Source organism: Babylonia areolata, chromosome 25 (assembly GCF_041734735.1).
Source record: "Babylonia areolata isolate BAREFJ2019XMU chromosome 25, ASM4173473v1, whole genome shotgun sequence".
Classification (NCBI taxonomy): Eukaryota; Metazoa; Mollusca; class Gastropoda; order Neogastropoda; family Buccinidae; genus Babylonia; species Babylonia areolata.
In genome coordinates this window covers 32,234,870-32,249,869 of record NC_134900.1, presented here as the reverse complement: position 1 = coordinate 32,249,869, position 15,000 = coordinate 32,234,870, and the positions used below count along the sequence as shown (strand labels likewise).

The 15,000-nt window shown below is 49.2% G+C and overlaps 1 protein-coding gene across 3 annotated transcripts in view; it reads right to left on the bottom strand.

The window, feature by feature from the left end:
• The window catches only part of LOC143299704 (protein kinase C delta type-like), a 183,564-nt gene that overhangs the window by 82,067 nt on the left and 86,497 nt on the right, over positions 1-15,000 (bottom strand). For all 3 annotated transcript variants that reach the window (XM_076613071.1, XM_076613069.1, XM_076613070.1), the window contains one exon: positions 13,907-14,019. The gene's annotated coding sequence lies outside the window, so the exon portion shown is untranslated. The remainder of the gene's footprint in view (positions 1-13,906; positions 14,020-15,000) is intronic.

Sequence of the window (15,000 nt, the reverse complement as noted above, 5' to 3'; positions counted from 1 at the left end):
GTTCGGTGGGTTATGGAAACAAAAACATACCCAGCATGCACACCCCAGAAAACGGAGCATGGCTGCCTACATGGCGGGGTAAAAAAACGGTCATGCACGTAAAAGCCCACTCGTGTACATGCGAGTGTACGTGGGAGTTGCAGCCCACGAAAGCAGAAGAAGAAGAAGATCTCACCTGGACGTCTCGACATCCTAAAGCCTAGCCACCCTAACGACCACCACTCTAAGGTCTAGGGGGCGGACAAAACCACACCCACAACCAGCAGGACGAGAAACGAACCTGTGACCCTAAAGTTACTTCAGTGAGAGCTCTCACCACCACTACACCGACACTACCACCCCTCCCCCCCAAAAAGAGAAAACCCGAGTGACGTATATGTCATGACGTAAAACGATGTCTCCCACACACAGGAAAACTACGTCAGTGGCAGATGGACTCTCTGCAGTCAGGGCACATAATTCCTACAGCCCACCTGTTGCCGGAGGGGGCCGGGGGGCGGGGGCGATCCTATCGAAATCCTGATCACCTCCCTTTGTCTTCTGCCCAGCACCGATTCGCTGCGGCCATCCCATATGCGCTATCTCATTGCCATACCATCCTTGCTGTATGGGCGCAATACCGCCCGCTCTTTTCTCACTGACTTGACGCTGCCCAGAATTCCTCAAGTTGTTCGCACGTACGACCCAGATCTGTCGGCAGTGGTGTTCTATCATTCAACGAACTCGAATATATTTGTATTTCTCTTTTTGTCACAACAGATTTCTCTGTGTGAAATTCGGGCTGCTCTCCCCAGGGAGAGCGCGTCGCTACACTACAGTGCCACCTTTTTTTTTTTTGTATTTTTTCCTGCATGCAGTTTTATTTGTTTTTCCTATCGACGTGAATTTTTCTACAGAATTTTGCCAGGAACAACCCTTTCGTTGCCGTGGTTTCTTTTACGTGCGCTAAGTGCATGCTGCACACGGGACCTCGGTTTATCGTCTCATCTGAATGACTAGCGTCCAGACCACCAGTCAAGGTCTAGTGGATGGGGAAAAAATATCGGCGGCTGAGCCGAGATTCGAACCAGCGCGCTCAGATTCACTCGCTCCCTTGGCGGACGCGTTACCTCTAGGCCATCACTCCACTAGTAGTAGTAGTAGTAGTAGTAGTAGTAGTAGTAGTAGTAGTAGTAGTATGTGTGTATGTATGTATGTGTGAACTGTACTGCACGCAGGGGAAAAAAAAAAGGGTGGCGCTGTAGTGCAGCGACGTGCTCTCCCTGGGGAGAGCAGCCCGAATTTCACACAGAGAAATCTGTTGTGATCAAAAGAGAAATATAATACAATACAATACAATACAAAATAGCACTTTATCCAGAAAACTTGCGCCAGGTGTTTTACAAAACACATACATAACGCAAATAAATCAATGTCACATATATACACACCAATATGTATCTACCAAACTATTTGTTTGTTTTTGTATTTGTATTTCTGTATTCACAAACAGAATGCATGCAATGACACATACCAACAAGCAGACGTTTAAACACACACACAAAAATACAGCCTGCATTGCATTCACATCACTGCGTAAGGTCCAGACTTGCTTGTCCCAACTCTCAAAGATACATCGTCATCAGTGACAGTGGACAACCCTGCCCGGCAAACTGTGAATCGAACCCTGAAACTTCATACCTTTGATTAACCACTGAGCCATCCCTCCACTGCAATGTGAATAAACAACATGAGTCTACTGCCATTAAAAAAAAGGCCGAAAAAAAGAAAGAGAAAAAGAAAGGGGAAAAACTACAACAACATAAACACATCTCCGCTGGCATCCTATCACTGACAGAATCACATACACAAACCAGCCTGCCGGCTTTATACAACGTCGTCTTGAAATTCTCCGCACCTTCTTATCTGTCTGGCTCGTTGAAATCTAACCATTCGTCAAGGATGCTTCCCTGTACAAACTGAGAGAGAGAGAGAGAGAGAGAGAGAGAGAGTTAGAGAGAGAGGGGGGACCCATTACTCTGTGAGAGAGAGGGGGGAGGGAGGGAGGGAGAGAGAGAGGGGGAGGGAGGGAGGGAGAGAGAGAGGGGGGGGAACCCATTACTCTGTGAGAGAGGGGGGGGGATGAGGGAGGGAGGGAGGGAGAGAGAGAGAGAGAACGAGAACAATACTTTGAGAAAGAAAAAATGAGAGAGAGAGAACAATACTCTCACAAAGAGAGAGAGATGGAGAGAGTGAGAGAATAGTGAGATAAAGCAAGAGAGAGAAAAAAAATCCCAATACTCTGTGTGGACAGAGGAGAGTGGCAGCGTGTGTGGGGGGTGGGGGCACAGGAGAAAATGTCGTATACGCGCACGTACACGAACGCGATACGTGTGCAAACACGCGATTGGTCCCTAAGCTGCGTGGGAGGCGTCTCTAACTAAACAGCTTTCACACTGATGCCAGTCCCACAATCTTCCTCTTCCTCCTCCTCCTCCTCCTCCTCCTCATTACAAGAGCAACGAGGATAACTATATTGCCACCACCACAACCACAACCACCACCACCAATGATCACCTCCACAACCACCATCGTCACCGCCCTAACACTAACGGTCAGCAGATGTCTTTTTACAACACGAATGACTGAGTCACGTCTCATTTACTGACATCGATAGCCCAGTCAGTCAAAAACAACCAGCTTGCAATTCCGTTTCATCGACTGCCACAGGTTTGTGGGTTGTTTTTTTTTTACATGAGGAGCGGCGGTGGTAGAGAACTGAGATGTTCCCGTTTTCGACCACGAGCACACACACACACACACACACACACACACACACACACACACACACACTACCTGCCATCTCCCAGTTCCGCTTACTAGTAAAAGCTTCAGTGGTGATGGAGACCATCTAGATATACATCAGGCACAAACGGGGTCTTGAGTGCCGCCGATAGTTCTTTTTTTTTTCCCCCCAGTCAGCAAGTTCCACACAACTCCTTTCGTTTCTGTTGTGGCAGGGGGACTTGTCGGTGAACGTCAGTCTGGATAACGTCCCTAAGGGGAAGTGAGTTGTGACTGTTTGAGGAGTTAATCCCTCCCTCTAAAGGCCTTCCCTCCCGACCTCCTATCCTGTCCCCGACCCCCAACACACTCAACCTCACCCCTCCGCCCCCCGCCCCCCCTCAAACCCCTCCCGCATCCTCCACTTCCAAGATTCGGTCCGTGTTCTTATTACAACACAACGTCGTGGATTGTTTGTCGGGGTACATCCATATTGTCACCATTATGTCCAGTTGTGTGTAATCGTTTATAAAATTATACATTTCGTAGTTAACTCATTTACAATGTAAGCTTTGGAAAGGATTGTATGTGGGGGGGAGGAAACTCTGTGTGTGTGTGTGTGTGTGTAAAAATGTGTGTGTGTGTGTGTGTAGTATGTGTGTGTGTGTATGTGTGTGTGTAAGTATGTGTGTGTGTGTCGGGTGTGTGTGTAGTGTGTGTGTGTGTGTCGGGTGTGTGTGTGTGTGTGTGTGTGTGTGTGTGGTGTGTGAGAAAGTGAGTGAGTGAGAGTGTGTGTGTGTGTGTGTGTGCGTGTGCGTGTGTGTGTGCGTGTGTTGAAATTAGTATATATATATATATATATATATATATATATATATATATATATATATATATATATATATATATAAGAATTAACAAAGACAAACAGTGCAGGTTGACAACCACGTTCATTCGTCGCCGGATCCAGGTCTACACTGATCTTTTTCATTCAGTTATTCACCTATTTGTCAACGCCCTTTGTCCACCACAAAAGTGGTCTCTGAAAGAAAGAAAGAAAGAAAGAAAGAACAAAACAACCGAAAGAAAATGAAAGACAGAAGAAGCGAGATGAATAAACAAAGATTCAGACAAACAGGAAACTGCAATGCAGCTTGTGTCAAAGAGTGGAACACAAGTGTACAGACACCCCCCGTTCATCTTCCTTCCAATACTGTCAGCCAAATAAAAAAACCCTCTACCCATCACAACACTCCCTACACCATCCCCTCCCCCTCTCACAGTCACGTCATCAAGATCCCATCAACGCCGTTTGGTTGACTTGTGAGGCCGGGGAACCGATCGTGGTCATTTTCCTCGCTTCCATCCCAGTCCACAATCCACCTGGTAGTAATGAAGTACTAGTACCCGGGATACATTATTTATGGCACCGCGGACAGGGGAAACCATTTGCAGATATCCCAAGGCTTTGACACAAAACCCACAAGACCTTGGAGGAATCTCTGCGAACAGTAGTTCTTCTGTGCGGCGCTCCAATGACTGACTTCACGCAGATGAATGAGGGGGGGGGGGGGGGAGGAGGGAAAGCAGGAGGGGGGAAGGGGGATGAAGGAGAATTAGTAGAAGGAGCAGGAGAAGGAGGAAGGAGAATTAGTAGAAGGAGCCGTAGGAGGAGGAAGGAGAATTGGTAGAAGGAGGAGGAGGAGGAAGGAGAATTCGTAGAAGGAGCAGGAGGAGGAAGGAGAATTCGTAGAAGGAGCAGGAGGAGGAAGGAGAATTAGTAGAAGGAGCAGGAGGAGGACGAAGGAGAATTCGTAGAAGGAGCAGGAGGAGGCCGAAGGAGAATCAGTAGAAGGAGCAGGAGGACTATGAAGACCTTGGAGGAGAAGCAGAAAAAGAAGGAAAAGGAGGAGAAGAAGGGGGAGGAGGAGGAATAAGAAGAAGGAAGAGGACGAGTAGGGGGAGGAAGAAGAGGAGGGAGAAGGGGAGGGGGGGGAGAGGAGGACGAGGAGGAGGGGGAGGAAGAAAAAGAAGAAGACGGGGCTGGAGAAGAAGAAAGAAAAGGAGGAGGAGGAGGAGGAGGGGGGGGGGGAAAGGAGGGCATCTGTGGGCTCTTGAATCAAACCACTGCCAAGCAGTGAGCTCGACAGTCGTGACGTTCATCATCTATTTTGTTTCACTTCATTCACATCTTAGCTATGTTTTGCTGAAACTCGTGTATGATCACGTTTAAACTTCTAGCTGTGATGAAACCCCGGTCACATATTTAGTATACACACGTATCAGGATAGGGCTTTATAATTTAAATAAATTTTTTCTTGTTGTACTGTTCATCTTTATCTGTGTTGTATTGTGACACGTTCCAAACAAAATACTGTTGAACCCAACACTGAGCCAGGAATCAGCCAGTCCGCGTTACAAGACGGACCGCCCTGAGGGGCTGACTCACTGACTGGACTGACCTGGGTGCCTCAGTCACCAGACCTCAAGTCCTGCACTTCTCACACAGTGTCACCACGGCCTTCTCCGTGAAATCAAAATATCGTCGAACTTCGGTACTCTCCGCTCGACGTCTGGTACCCTAGTATCCATTTCACCCCGGGACTTGAGCAACTTGTAGTCAAGGTAACTGACTCAAAAGGTCTTCCGCATTATTGTGTGTATTTATTTTTCGCTTCCATGATCCTTCGATGTCTTTAAGTTCTTATCTATGTATTTATCTATTTATTATTTATTTATCTATTTGGTTATCCATTTATTTTATGTTTCTGGAATTCAAAGTCCCATATTCACAGAAATAATAATAATAATAATGATATTAAAAAAAGCACAATATTATAAGTGCTTTCACGACAATGACTTCCAAGCGAATATAATACAATCCAGTTTAATCAACCTACGTCAGGAGTCCAAAGAAAAAGTGAAGGACACATTAAATTTCGTTGTTTCAAACTTACCGAAACAGAGAGAGAGAGACCACATCATCATGGTACACATCAAGCCGGACCAGTAATGAAGAAACATTTAGAAAGTGAACTCTTTGGATGTGAAATAAATAAATAAATAAATAGTCACAAGCGCGCGCGTGCGCGCACACACACACACACACAGCAACTGATTACTTACACACACACACACACACACACACACACACACACACACACACACACACACACACAGCAACTGAGGACTGGGGAACTGGGGATCACCAATTTAGTGATCGGCGAACCGAGAATAGGCCAATCAGGAATAGGCTAATCGGGAATAGGCTAATCGGGAGGATACCACCAGCAAGACCCCCAACCCACTCCCCCCCCCCTCCAATCCCCTCCCAGGCAGTAGTAGTGGTGTCAATGCCCCTCATACTCCCGTCTCCGTTGACCACCGGGTTTGTCCCTGACCACGTAATTTACGATCCACGGGGCACGGGGGGTTCCTCAATCAGGCCAGGCCGTTCGTTACTGACAGCGACGCTGACCCCGTTACCTGAACCGTACCTCCTAACCAGCCACCCGTTCATTATCGCCCCTGGCTGTCACACACCCCCTTCACCCATCCCCCCCACCCCTCCCCCGACCCCCAACCAACCACCACCACCACCATCCCATCCTCCAGCCTTCATCAAGGGGCCTACTTGTTGCGATTGCAGCAGCAAGGGAGAAGATCATGTCCAAACAACGTCTCCTTATCAGAAGGAATGTGAGGGTCCCGGATTCGAATCCCTGGCAGGGGACTATTTTCCGATCTCCAATGTCAACAGGTGTAGCAGACCTGCCAGTACCTGAACCTCTCCCCCTCCCCTTCGCATGCAGAAGGCACGTTAAAGATCCTGTAATACATGTCGGGGTTCGGTGGGTTATGGAAACAAGAACATACTCGACATGCACCCCCAACCCCACCCGAAAACAGAGTCTGGTGGGAGTAAAAAAAAAAAAAAGAAGAAAAAAAACACACACAAAAAAAACACCTCATCATCAACAAAAAAACAACAACAACATCATACACGAAAATGCTCACTCGTGTATACGAGTGAACGTGGGAGTCGCGGCCAAACGAACCGAGAAGAAGCATTGTGATGGACACTACTGCTAGCATTCCGTTTGTGCTACAGTGGAATTTTTGTGGGGTGCATCCTGCATGATTCTGACCAACCCCCTCCGATGATTGGTGGGTGGATGGTGTGGGGAGGGAGGGGAAGAAATTGAGGCAGGGGAGGGGGGTGCATCCTGCATTACACTGTGTCCACCCCCTCAGATGGTGGGTGGGTGGGGATGAAACAGGGGTGAGGGTGGAGATGCACGCATCCTGCATGTGTCCACCCACTCAGGTAGTGGGTGGGTGGTGTGGGAGGGAGGTGATAAAATTGAGGCGGGAGGAGGGGGAGGGGCGTGAGGGGTGGGTGGGTGGGTGGGTGGACGAGGGGGCACAACACAACAGAAACAGCCAGCCATGCGCCACACGCACAGAGCCGAGCAGGCTGACAATATGTAATGCTGTATGTGTGTGCATGTCCGCTGAGCGGTTCAAAGCCACCGTCATCAAGGGGAAACAGAAGGAACGATCGTCAGTGCTGCACGTAATACCTGACGGTACCCCCACGTCTGGTCCCTCCCTCCTCCCGGCTGTCTCTGCCAAATGTCTGGCAGGATGCGTGGGGTGCAAAACGCCCCTTACCCTGCCCCCCACATCCCCCTCTCTGCTTTCCTCCCTCTCTCTCTCTCTCTCTCTCCTCTCTCACTGTCTCTCTCTCCGGCATCCATCCTCGAATCTCTCCCTCCCTCCGTCCTGGAGTCTTCATCTTATTTCTCTCACTCACTTCCTCCTAGTCTCTCTCTCTCTCTCTCCCACCATCCTGGTGTCTCCATCTCTCTCACACTCACCCACTCACTTCCGCCTCTCTCTCTCTCTCTCTGTCTCTCTCTCCACCCTCTCTCCTCGATTCTCACTCTCAATCTCACCCCTCCCTCTCTCTCTCCCTGTTTCCCCCCCTCCCCCCCCCTCTCTCTCTCTCTCTGTGAGTGCCAAAAGGATGTAGGCTTGTTTGGATAGCCCGTGGCACCGTGGAACGCACGTTTCCCCATCCGCCCCCACCCCCTCCCCCCGTTCTCTCTCTTTCTCTCTGTGCCAAAAAAACCGGCAGTCTTGTGTGTGTGTGTGTGTGTGTGTGTGTGTGTGCTCGTTCTTTAGTTTAGCGTCTTTTCACTATCAGTGATATTAGACAATGTGCTGGTGTGTGTGTGTGCGTGTGTGCGCGCGCGCGCGCTGGCGTGTGTGTGTGCCGGTGTGTGTGTGTATGTGTATGTGTGTGTGTGTGTATGTGTGTGTGTGTGTGTGTGTGTGTAGGGCTAGGGGCGTGGGGATGTGGGGGGGCGTAAGTGTGTCTGAGGGAGAGTATCTGTGTGTGTGTGTGTGTGTGTGTGTGTGTGCGGGGGCGGGGGGGGGGGGGGGGCGGGGGTAAGTGTGTGTGAGGAAGAGTATGTGTGTGTGTGCGTGTGTGCGTGCGTCCGTGCGCGCGCGCGTGTGTATGAGTGTGCGTGTGTGTGTGTGTGCATGCGTGCGCGTGTGCGTGAGAGAGACAGACAGACACAGAGAGAGAGAGAGAGAGAGGGAGGGCAAACGACACAGGAGGAAATAAAAAGCAGATAGCGTAACGTGCTGCAGGCCGCCTGCCTGTCAGTGAAGTTAATGCACTCGTTAATAAAGTAAACACACCTACCCTCCTCCTCCTCCTCCTCCTCCTCACTTCTCACATCACCTCACGGCTTCCCCTCACCCATCAACCCCCGATACTTCCCCCCCGCCCCCAATCATACCTCCCCATCCCTCCTCTCCCCCCCATCCTCCCTTTTCCTCTCTCTCTCTCTCCCCTCTCTCTCTCCCTCCCTCCCTCCAAGTCAAGAACGTGGAAGAAACGGAGCATTGGCTTTTTTCTTTTTTTTTTTATAATAAATTTAAAACGCTGCATGGAGTTGCTTAGCTAATTGATGAATAAATAAATAAATAAATAAACAAATACCAGCTTTTGCTGACAATCTATCTCGGCTCACCCCATCATCACCAACTGAAAAATAAGGATAAGTATCACTAGGCACTAGGCTGGTTTGGGATCAAAACTCATTTATTCTCTCTCTCTCTCTCTCTCTCTCTGTGTGTGTGTGTGTGTGTGTGTGTGTGTGTGTGTGTGTGTGTGTGTGTGTGTGTGTGTGTGTTGGCAATCAAATGTGAGGGAAATTATTCCGTGTGAATCAGGGCTTTTAGTATTGTCCGGCTAAAACACAATACTTGTGTGTTAAATATTCCATTGTTGATTCCTCCTCAGCCCTACATCCCTATGTTTTGAATTAGGGCCAGTAGCCAATGTTCGTCAGTAATAAGGTTTTCGATTTCAGTGTCGACGTCTCTCCGTCTCTCTTCTGTTCGCCATGTTCTATCTCCCCCATTCGCCCACTCTGTCTCTGTCTCTGTCTCTCTCTCTCGCCGTTTTCTCTCCTCCCCCCCCGGGACTTCCTCTCTCTCCATTCTCTCTCTCTTTCTCTCTCACTCTCTCTTCTCCACTCCCCTATTCTCTCTCTCTCTCTCTCTCGTTCTCTCTCCTCCCCCCCCGGGACTTCCTCTCTCTCCATTCTCTCTCTCTTTCTCTCTCACTCTCTCTTCTCCACTCCCCTATTCTCTCTCTCTCTCTCTCTCTCTCTCTCGTTCTCTCTCCTTCCCCCCCCCCTCCCTGACTTCCTCTCTCTCCATTCTCTCTCTCTTTCTCTCTCACTCTCTCTTCTCCACTCCCCTATTCTCTCTCTCTCTCTCTCTCGTTCTCTCTCCTTCCCCCCCCCCCTCCCTGACTTCCTCTCTCTCTCTCTCTCCTTTTCTTCTTCTTCTTCTCCTCCCACCTCCTCCTCCCTATGTCATGTCTCCCCCAATTCGCTCTATCTCTCTCACTTTCTCTCTGTTTCTTCCTGGGATCTGTCTCTCTCTTCAGTCTCTCTCTCTCTCTCTCTTTCTTCCTCTATGTCATTCTGTCTCCCCTCCCCGTGTTCTGTCTGTCTGTCTGTCTGTCTCTCTCTCTCTCTCTCTCTCTCTCTCTCTTTCATCCTCTATGTGTTTCTGTCTCCCCTCCCCGTGTTCTGTCTGTCTGTCTGTCTGTCTGTCTCTCTCTCTCTCTCTCTCTCTCTCTCTTTCATCCTCTATGTGTTTCTGTCTCCCCTCCCCGTGTTCTGTCTGTCTGTCTGTCTGTCTGTCTCTCTCTCTCTCTCTCTTTCTTCCTCTATGTCATTCTGTCTCCCCTCCCCATGTTCTGTCTGTCTGTCTGTCTGTCTCTCTCTTTCTTTCTCTACGACTCTATGTTCTATCTGCCCCCCCCACCCCCCTTTCTCTCTCTCTCTCTCTCCCTATCTTCTCCTCCCTATCCCTCCCTCCCCACCCTCACCCCCCACGTTCTGCCCGCCCCCCCCCCTGTCTCCCTCAATCGCTCCACTCTACATTCTCATCGCCCCTAACGAGCCCCCAAACAAAACGGACCCACACGGACAGAGGAGGGCCAAACGAAGCCCTAATTGCAGCGGTCCTCCACTCGCTCGCTGATGAGCAGTGGTGGTGGTAGGTAGGTAGGTAGTACAGCAAAAGAGGAAACAGAGCTGGACAGAGGAGGAGTCCGTGTATTTGCATTTGTATTTGCTTCAAGTCTGACGCATCCCAACAATATCGAACGCCGAAGAAGAAGAAGAAGAAGTATCTGTATTTGTTTTTGTTTTTTTTATCACAACAGATTTCTCCGTGTGAAATTCGGGCTGCTCTCCCCAGGGAGAGCGCGTCGCTACACTACAGCGCCACCCATTTTTTTGGTATTTTTTCCTGCATGCAATTTTTGTTTGTTTGTTTTTTGTTTGTTTTGTTTTGTTTTTCCTATCGAAGTGAATTTTTCTACAGAATTTTGTCAGGAACAACTCCTTCGTTGCCGTGGGTTCTTTTACGTGCGCTAAGTGCATGCTGCACACGGGACCTCGGTTTATCGTCTCATCCGAATGACTAGCGTCCAGACCACCAGTGAAGGTCTAGTGGAGGGGGAGAAAATATCGGCGGCTGAACCGTGATTAGAACCAACGCGCTCAGATTCTCTCGCTTCCTAGGCGGACTCGTTACCTCTAAGGCCATCACTCTAGGCCTAACTGTCCGATGCAAATGACCTATTCACCTCCTCTCCGCCCCCCTCCCCACACGTGATCATCACACAATCCCTCTTCACGTGTAACATTTCCTAACACCCCCCCCCCCCCCCCCCCTGTTCCCCTTTTGGGAGAGAGAGCAGCCCGGATTTCACACAAATAGATCTGTTGTGACAAAAAGAGTAATACGGTACGATACGATACGATACGATACAGGACAGGACAGGACAGGACAGTACGACACAACACAACACAACACAACACAACACAATACAATACAATACAACGCAACACAACACAATAGCACACGGGAGGTTGGGGGGGGGGACTCATGTGTATCGGCTCATCCGAGACACTAGCACTAGCACCCAGACCATCAATCAAAGGTCTAGCGGATGGGGGGTGGAGGAGGAGGAGGAGGAGGAGGTGTGTGTGTGTGTGTGTGTGTGTGTGTGTGTGTGTGTGTGTGTGTGTGTGTGTGCCGTGCGTATGTATGTGTGTGTGTATGTGTGTGTGTGTGTGTGTGCGCGCGCGTGTGTGTCTGTCCGCGTGTGTGTGTGTATGCGTGTGTGTGTGTTTGTGTGTATGTCTGCGTGCGTGCGTGAGCGCGCGTGTGTATGTGTGTGTGTGAAAATCCCGATCTGTATATATATCTATCTATCTGGGAATAGAACCCGAGGACACTCGCTTCTCAGTCGAGACGCATTACCACCAGGCCAGCACCGCTCCACACACGGTCGGTCGTCTGCATCATCTGCATTGATGGTGGACCGAGACAAACCAAATTGTTGAGGACAAAAACAACACCCCCCCCCCCCCCCAATCAGCATTTCTGAACACCCCCCCCCCCACACACACATTCCGTGTATACCCCCCCTCCCAATCCCTCACCCGGCACACACCCTCCCCACCCTCCCCCCCAACTCACTTGTTTTTTTTTTGGTTTGTTTTTTACAGACGTGGTCTATAACGAAATCATCCCCCCCCCCCACCCCCGCGCCAGCAAACATTCCCACGCACCCCCCCCCCCCCCCCCCCCATACCCAGCAAATTTTCCCTGCTGTCAAATGAAAGGGAATATTTCAGTAGCTTTTGTTGCGGTTTTTTTTTTTCCTTCATGTAAATAAACAATTTCATGCGATTTTTTTTTCCCACATCTGGGGATAAGAAGAAAAACATAAAAAATAGAAAAAGAAAGTCAGCACAGCACGAACAGCACAAACCATAATTCACTCTGTGATTCTTTCAAAGTAAAACAATAACACACAAACACACACACGCGCGCGCACACACACACACACACACACACACACACACACACACACGCACGCACGCACACACACACACACACACACACACACACACACACACACACACACACACACACACACACACACAATACCACTTTATGCAACGGAAATAATGATAGCCGGCCACACATTCACTGATCAGAGGATCAAAGGATAATAATACGATATAATGACTTCCGTCATTTCAAATATCGTTTATCGTCGTCAAACATATATCAATACTTTTATCTCTCGCACAATTTTGTTTACAAGCAGCATTATATATTCCAACAGGAATAAAAAAACAAAACAACAACAACAAAATATATATATATATATAATAAAAGCAAGCGCGCGTTCACTGTGCGCGCGCACACACAGAGACAGCCAGATGGATAGAGAGTAAGCAAGAGAGAGAGAGAGAGAGAGACAGACAGACAGACAGACAGACAGAGACAGACATACAGAATATATGAGCGAAACCACTTGGAAAGTACGGATTATTTCCAAACTGCTTTTATAAACTCCACGTAACAGTTGCGGTTCAGTCTAACTTTGCACGGTCATTATTGTATTGTTCATTACCAAAGTGCAACTCAATCTCAACCTCCCCCCTCCCCCACCCGTCCCCCCCATTCTCCCCAACTTCCCTCCTCTCTCTCTCTCTCTCTCTCTCTGTATCTCAGTTTTGTGTGGGCACGCGCGTACGCGCTCGGCAGTTTGTTCATCTGTCAAGTGAACACACTGACGTGCGGACTGACATGCGCATACTATGCATGCGTGCGTGCGTGCGTGCGTTCCTCAGTGCGCGCGTGCGTGCGCGTGTGCCAATGACAAGCGCGCAACGATTCCACGTTCAACTGAAACACGGAAGATGTTAGTCAGTTCACCCACTGTTGCTCACACCTCCCAGAGCTCATGCTGTCCGTGTTTTTTAAGGTCGGTTTTTTTTTGGGTTTTTTTTTTTAAGTCTCTCTTTCTCACCACCATCACCTGCCGGGTTGCAGCATGAAAAACCCTCCCTCCTTTGGACACACAGGTTTAAATCTCCCTGTTCTGCGGCCTGCCCTGCGCCGAGGGGTCTTGTCTTAAAATCTAAACCGAGAAGTAACGCCATTAAGGGGCTGTCCTTTCTAGATTTATAACTGCAAATCTCTCAGCCTTCCTTAACCCCCACCCCCTCTCTCTCTCTCTCTGCTACCCCCCTCCTCCTCTCCCCACCCCCACTCTCTCTGCCCTTCCCCCCCCCTCTCTCTCTCTCTGCCCCCCCTCCCCCCCCCACCTCCCTCTGTCTTTTAAACTTTCCAGACTTTACATCCAGGATACATTAACGGATCAACAAGGCTTCCCCTCCTGGAAATTCCACAACCATAAATTTTGACCTGCTGGGACCACAGGATAATTGTATCATTGTGTGCGTGTACACACACACACACACACACACACACACACATATATATATGTATGAATATAAACAGATAGAGATAGATAGATCTGTGTGTGTGTGTCTGTCCTTCTGTGTGTGTGCGTGTGTGTGTGTGTGTGTGTGTGTGTGTCTGTGTGTGTGCAGGAGGGAAGGGACAACAACAAGAAGAAAGTGGGAAGGAGAACTTGAAATCCAAATCAAATAAACCAAACCGCAAAAAAAAACCCCAAAAAAACCAAACAAACAAACAACAAAAACAAAGTGACCATTCTTACCTCAGCGATCCTGACTTCTAGTTACGTGGGCGGGTACAGATCATGTGGCCAGCAGTGCTCAGGTGACAGTCACTGTGTGTATCACTTCTCCCTTCACGCTCAATGTGGATATCCTGGAAAACAGTCACCATCACTCTTCATTTGAAAAAACAAACAAATAAATAAATAAATAAATAAATATAGATAAAAGGAACAGAACGCGCGCGCGCGCACGCACGCAAGCACTCACACACACACACACGGAAATTTGCACCCGCTATCTGGCATTCACGTATGCACGCACGCACGCACACACACATACACACACGCGCGCGCGCGCACACACACACACGAACATACACATGCGGACACACACACACATGCCGCACGCACGAACGCACGCACGCACGCACACACACACACACACACACACACACACACACGCACACACACAGAGGTTACGTACGTCTAATACAACTGGTGGACATGAAATAAAGAACAAATAAGCACGCAGAGATTGAGATGGGGCGAGAGAGTGAGGGGGTAGGTAGGTAGGGAGAGAGAGGGGGGAAGAGACAGTGAGTGACAGACATACAGACAGACAGACAGACAGGCAGAATTAATTCACACTTTCCGCAAAGAAGGCGGGGAGAGAGGAGTCACAAAAACGAACAAACAAACAAACAAAAAACCCAGATTACCAACACTGCAGGAATCTGTATCTCTCCAGCATACCGCTGAAATGAGGAACGGAAGACTCCACAATGTTTTCTTTACAGGAGTGGGGGAGGGGTGGGGGGGAGGGGGGAGTTGCGGGGGACGGGTGGGGGTAATGCTAGCCACTCCAGTAGCTATATATATATATATATACGACTAATAAAGTCTAGACACCTCAACCGACCACAGCACAGGAAGAAAAACAGAAACAAGAAAACCTCTACAAAACAAGTAACAGGAACAGCGACTGGAACGGATCAAACGACACATTAATTTCATCCACCACAGAAAGAAACACTGGCCACACACACACACACACATACATACACACACACACGCGGGGGCGCGCGCGGGCGCACGCACGCACGCACACGCGGGGGCGCGCGCACACACACACA